The sequence below is a fragment of the Pinus tabuliformis genome, chromosome 2_2, assembly GCF_031772625.1.
Source record: "Pinus tabuliformis cultivar Carrire ecotype Pingquan chromosome 2_2, CPIR1, whole genome shotgun sequence".
Classification (NCBI taxonomy): domain Eukaryota; kingdom Viridiplantae; phylum Streptophyta; class Pinopsida; order Pinales; family Pinaceae; genus Pinus; species Pinus tabuliformis.
The window spans coordinates 843,545,699-843,552,855 of NC_142300.1; positions in this window are offsets into that span (position 1 = coordinate 843,545,699).

Sequence of the window (7,157 nt, forward strand, 5' to 3'; positions counted from 1 at the left end):
TGGGTGGTAAGGAGAGGTAATTTTATGTTGAATTTGATAGTTTTTCAATGTTGCAGCAATTTTATTACCAACAAACTGTGGTCCTCCATCCGTGATTATGTCTATTTGGAGGCCATATCGCACAAATATGTGGAACATGAACTGAATGATGGAATCTTCTATAGCTCTTGGCAATGCCTCTGCTTCAACCCATTTGGTGACATATTCTGTTGCTACCAAAATATATGTTTTCTGGTTTGATGATGGATTGATTGGGCCCACAAAATCAAGCGCCCAACATTTGAATGGTTCAATGACTAGCTATGGGTTCAGAGGCATATTGTCGGACTATCCAGGGCGTCCTGCTCTTTGACAACTGTCACAGGCTTGAACAAATTTATTTGCATCTTTGAAGATTGTGGGCTAATAATACCTTGTTTGCAAAACTTTGTGACCGGTTCTTCGATCTACGAAATGTCCACCACACGGTCCGTTGTGACAGGCTTTCAGAATGTCAAAAATTTCGTCTTCACGGACGCATCTTCTAATGTGCATATCTGCTCCTGTATGAAATAGGTAGCCCCCAATCCAAGAAAATCGGGTACTACGCTAGACAATCTACTTTCGTTCATTGGGAGTCAGATGTTTTGGTAATTTGCCTACTGCTAAATAATTCGCAACATCAGCATACCAGGGTGTTTTGACAGTAACAACGAACAAATGTTCATCTGGAAATTGATCTTCGACTGTTGCTGCATCCACTGGTTTTGGCATTCATGAGAGAAAGTCAGCTACAAGATTTTCTTTTCCTGGTTGGTCTTTTATTGTGATGTCAGATTCCTGCAATAAAATCAGCTATTTGTTACTCTACCGTTTGTGATTGGTTTATTTGCTAAATATTTTATGGCAGAGTGATCTGTATATAAAACAACAGGATATCCAGTGATGTAATGCCTAAATTTATTTACAGCATGTATTACAACTAAAAATTCTTTTTCAGTAACAGTATAGTTCAACTCAGCAGGAGACAAGTTCTTGCTAATATAATAAATTGCATATGGTTTTTTGTCTTCTTCCTGCCCAAGGACTGCTCCAATAGCTGTGTCTGAAGCATCTGATGAAATTTGGAATGGTAGGTCCCAATTTGGACCTCTAAGTACTGGTACTGTTGACACAAGCTTTTTCAGATCCTCAAAAGCACAGTCACATTTATCTATCCAAATAAAGTCAACATTCCCTATTAGTGTGTATAGAGGTGCAGCAATGTGAGAAAAATGTTCTATAAATCTTCTATAATAACCAGAAAATACGAGAAAACTGCGTACCTCTGTCTGTGTGGTAGGAGTAGGTATTAACAAGATTATTTGAATTTTGGCCGGATCTACCTGTATTCCAGCTGTTGAGATATAATGACCTAGGATGAGGCCTTCAGTCATCATCATATAGCATTTTTCATGGCTCAGACAGAGCCTGGTAGCGATACATCATTGCAACACCTTTTCCGGTGTGTCTAGTGCTGGGTTGAAATCATGTCTGTATGGTGTGAAATCATCCATATATACTTCGAGCCCTTCATTTATTAAATCTGAAAAGATGCTCAGGATAGCCCTTTGAAATGTGGCAGGGGCATTGCATAGGCTAAAAGGTAAGACTTTGTAGGCAAATGTTCCCCAAGGACAGGTAAAAGTAGTTTTGTCTTGGTCTTCAGGGGCAATCTGAATTTAATTGTATCCACTGAAGCCATCCAGGAAAGAAAATAATTTCTTTCCTGCTAATGTATCTAATACCTGGTCAATGAATGGAAGGGGAAAGTGGTCTTTCTAGTTTTCTTTATTTAATTCTCCATAATCTACACAAATCCTCCACTTTCCATTCTTCTTCGGCACCACTACAAGCGGAGAGACCCATTTGCTATTAGAGATAGGATAAATAAAGTTTACATCTAAAAGTTTTTGTAGTTCAGCTTTCACAATGTCTTTTAGATGAGGGTTAAGTCTTCTTTGGGGTTGGCAAATAGGCCTTGCATCCTTTTCTATATAAATGTGGTGTGTACATAACTGGGGATCAATTCCCTTCATACCTGGATAATCCCATGCAAATGCTTCCTTGTATTTTCTCAATAGTTGGATCAGTTTCTCTTGTTGTTCAGGAGTCAGGTTACTATTAATGTTTAAAGTTTTTCGTGGCTCGGTCTCTACAGTTTTGCTATTTGAAACAGAGGTAGTAGGTATCGTTTGGTCATGAGTGTCTTTGAGAGGATATTCTTCCAATTCGTTATCAAATGCTGCCTCTATCATGTGACATTGTATGTGGGATCTAGATTCGGCTTGGTTAATAAAGTTGTTAATAATATCATCCTCTGTTTGATATTTGAAATCAAGGGCATCTTCTATAGTTAATGGGGATATAATATTTTCAGTAAGGTATGATGCAGGATGTTTGTTAGTTTTTATTATTGTGACATTTGGTTGGGCTGGAGGGTATAAGGCTAGATTTTTGATATTATCCCCTCTAGTTATGGTCATACTACCTTGTCGGCAACCAATGTAAGCATCAGCAATTGCAAGCCAAGGTCTGCCTAAAATTAATGGGTGTCCATCAAGTCGGTTTTTGGGGTTTATTATCAGAAAGTTGGCAGGATATTCCTAGGAGTCAACGGATACCATGACATCATGTAGTGTACCTTCCGGTCTAACCACTGATCGGTCAGCCAGTTCTAATAAAGTGGAAGTTGGCTCTACTGATGTAATGCCCAGTTTTTGACAAGTGGTGGTTGTTAAGATATTAATTACAACCCCTAAATCAACTAAGGCATTTGAAAAGGTTTGTCCATTGATTTGGACTGTCACTGTTGGACTTCCTCGGTCTTCATATTTGACAGGTGCTTATTTTCCCGGTAACAGGTCAGATAAGGGCCAACTACTTGGATTGTTGGATTATTTGTTATTCTCCTCCTTGGTATTTTTATACATAGCTCTTTGATGGTCTTGGCATATATTGGGATATCTTAGATGGCTTGGAGGAGTGGGATTTTTATTTACAGGTTCTTAAGTTCTCCCGAAATATCAAAATCAGGATGTTCTGTGGATCGCGGTATAATTAATCGTTTTGGGAATGGGGGAGAAGATGTGGTTACTTGATCATGAGTTTGTTTTCTAGCCACATCTTCTTCTTGTAATGGTTGTTCTACAGGTAACTGATTTTCAATTTGAACATTTTTATCTCCCTCAGTTTCTATAATGCGCCCAAACCTTAATTGAAGGTCATTGCATTCCCTTAGATCAGTTTCTACCTCTGGTGTTTCAATTATTTGAATAGATTGAACCAGTCTATTATTTGGATTGGGGTTGGGTTGGGTTGGGAGTTGCAGTCTTAAGTTGGACTGGGGGTTTTGTTGCAATGATAGCAGTGTAGGTTGAGGGAGTGGAATGGTTCCTACTGGCTGATTCATCGGTCTTTGCCAGTTTGTCTTCCAGGCTTGACTCTGTGAAGTAGGAGGGGACCATTGTGCTGGATATGCATTGTTTTGCCAATATGGTGGGGCATAGGGAAAATTTGGCCAATTAGATTGGCTTGTTTGATTCAGCCATGGTGATGATGAAGGAAATGGTTGTTGTGGCCAATTTGAGAAAGGAGGTTGATTTTGCCACATTGTATTATATTGCTGAGCATGATATTGTGGAGGCTGAAAAGAAGAAGCTGGATCAGGGAACATACTTGATTGTTGCGGCTGCCATTGACAGCGCTGATTAAGTAGGTACACCGGTTCTGGTTCTTCTTCTACTTCTTTGTATACTGCTTTCAAACCAGGAAGTGAGGGACAGCTTTCTGTAGAGTGGTCTTTTGTACAAATGGCGCAAACTTGAACCACATCTAATGGGCACTCTTTGTGGCTGTGTTTCTTTCTGCATCTGGGACAGAATATTTCCAGATTTTTCTCTACCTCTGCTTGTTTCTGCTTGGCTTGCATAATATCGAGCTGCATTGTCAGAGTCCCCAATATGTCAGTTTTGAAATTTTCTAATAAATTTCCAATTTCCGCGCGAGTTACTCCTTCTCCAGAGATCTTGTTGTCCCTTGTAAACCTGTCATGTTCCGCTGGTCTTAGCCTTGTACTACCTCGTGAGCTCCTGATACATAAATCAATGATGTTAGCAAAATTTTCTTGATAGATGTCTCCTTTTCCCATAATATTCAATGTTTCAATCCATTGTTCCTTCATACCTTTAATTAATGTTGTTTTTAATACATTGTCAGGTAAGGGTAATGATGCATAAGGAGATCTTTGAAGATTATACTGAAAATGTTCAACATATTCTTCTAGTGTTTCATTAGGTCTAGCTACCATCTGAAATATTTCATCTTTTAACTCTCTGGATCTACAATAATCTTGATATTTCTTCAGGAAAGCACCTTTCATCTGTTCCCAGTCATTTATAACACCTCCACCCAACCCCATAAACCATCGTAAAGCAGCTCCTTTTAATGTAGAGGGAAATAGTTTCAACTTTTGGGGATCGGTGGTATAGTCATATCCTCTACACAGCACATCGAATTCAAACAAAAATGCATCTGGGTCTTCCGATGTTAGGCCATGAAATGTAGGGATATGCTGGAGAGGAATTGCCTTCATAGGTGCATTGACTACAGTATCTACAATGGGATATTGCAGTGTGGAGGTTTGGGTGTTTGGCTAGTTCTGGGCCATTTGGTCAAATATGTGCCAATAACCTTCTGGGATTTCTAGGAGGGTATTCCTAGGTTGGCTAGACGGAGCAGGGATGGCTTTAACAGGAATGGCCTTAACAACACTTCCTTTGTCTGGGATGATGAGAGTTCCTAATGTCTGGGGGGATTTTGACTCTTGAGGTTCTTCAACTTCATTATGAATGATTTTTGCAGCACTTCCCTTATCTGGGCTGCTTAATGGCTGAATTATTCCAAGAGGAGATCTTGGTTCTTCAGTTTCCCCTGTTTCTCCTCTTCCTTCGCAGAGGTTGCTAAGGTTCCCTTCTTGCAATGATTTTGGGCTAGAATTCTCAATTTCTTGAAAATCTTGCTCCTCAGTTTGACTATGCACCTCAGCAAAGGCTACAGATGGTGATCCTGTGGCCTAAAGGGAACTAGTAGGTTTTCTAGAAGCAACCTTTCTAGCTCCTACTGAACGCTGAGATTCCGCTTTCTTAAGTATTTCGTCTATAAAGGTTGATCGGCCAATGGTCATCGACCCCTTAGCTTTATCAGGCTTGGGTTGTGGTTTAAGATTCTTTTCAGGGTTTTTCTGCTTAGTCGTGAACACAAATCAAGTATTGATTTCTACCCAAAACAACAAAAAATCTGCAGGAAAGTGGGCAGAGGAGCAGGGATGTTACATGCTCCATACGCAAGTTCTTACTTTTTGTTTTTAAAACCCAATTCTCTCCTAGCGAGTACTTACACTACTCTGAAAATTAAACAAATGGCTACAGTCTTCCCCGGCAATGGCGCCAAAATGTCGAGCAGTTAAAAGGGTGTTTTTCACCCCTATTTACCCTACATTAATTATCAATCCAGGAATGATTTTTTATCTCAAAGAGCGTACTCAGTTTGACGCGGTCATTTGTCAAAGTAATGCTATTAGTATAGTGCTTCAAAAGTAACTAAATGCTGAAAACAAACTTCTAAATGTAATGGAAAGAATTAGAAATGCTTGTAGCTAAATCATTCAATGAAGAAACTACAGTACTTCATCAATCAAGGGTTCAGTAATGATAACTCTTCCCTTTGTAAACTGATAATTGAAAAGCAATCAAAAAGATCATCAACCTAGGAACTGGACACAATAGTCAGTGTTCACTATAGTTTCATATCGTTCTACACACCAAAGAAATGATAATTCAAATAACAGGAAATGGAACAGCAACTACTCTATTTAACAAGATTGAACAACAAAGCCTTAACCTACAGAAATGAATGAGGCAGTAACTGTATTCTACAGGAATTAAGCAACAATCTCTACTTTAGAAATGATTCGAACAGCAAACGGAAATGAGACAGCAAACTAAAGGAAATGAAATATTGAACAACAACTTGAACCGAATGTAAATACACAACAAAACCCAATTGAATATTACACACAACACTTCTATATTGAAAGGAACAGTAATCTGAGTTTCGATACAACAGTTGTTAATCACAGTTATAAAGAAATAGAAATTGTGATCACGATGGAACAACAATCCCAAATGAACAACAATCACGTTTGGAAGTAAACTGTGGATAAATAATAATACCAATTTATGAATACACAACACTGCTACTCTGAACAGCAATGGAAATCTGGAAGGAACAACAATGTCATATGATAATATCAGTTTGTTAAAGGAACAACGATGCGATATAAACTTAGAATGAAGAGCATAACATTCCTGTTGCAGAGAATAACATTACTTATTCAAATAGAAACGAAATATAACAGAACTGATATGTGAAATAATAAGGAACAACAGATTACTGAACAGAGCGAATAAGAGAAATCAAACCACACATGAATCAGAAAATAATGGTACAGGAGCAAGTGATCCACCAGGGCCAGGCCCTTAGCCTCCAAGGACACACTACTTAAGATTACTCCAGAATCAAAGACGGAACAGCAACTAGAGTTTATATATTAAGCATCAAAACAGAGTTACAGTAATCGCTCTTTTAGAGAGAGTCGATGATCAAAGTTCCAATTACAATAGTAAGTTTCATAAAAACAACAACAGTTCGTCCCTTGGGCTAGCAATGCTGCCTCTTCTTATAGCAGTCGAGTGGAGATATCAACGATACAGAGAATCGTTAAGGTAGCGATCCCTCAGGATCAAAGGATCCTGAGGGATTCACCATACTGTTAGTTCTTAGTTATCTTCTTGTTCTCTTGCACTGATTTGGTATCTCCTCTTCCTTTTCCTAACTTATACGCTCCAATTTGGATTGCCTCGTTTGAATGCGGTTCCCTGTCAAAGGGACAGCAGTTTCCCTTGTCTTGTCTTTTCCTTTAGAATGGCGATCTTCCATTTTCTCCTTTTTCTGCATAGGAAAAGGGTGATTATTAGTCATTTTATGTTGCACACAAATCTTCTAGACTTTATCATAATATTTCACCATATACTTATTTCATAATGTAAATAAGTTATGAATTTAAGGAAAATATGACA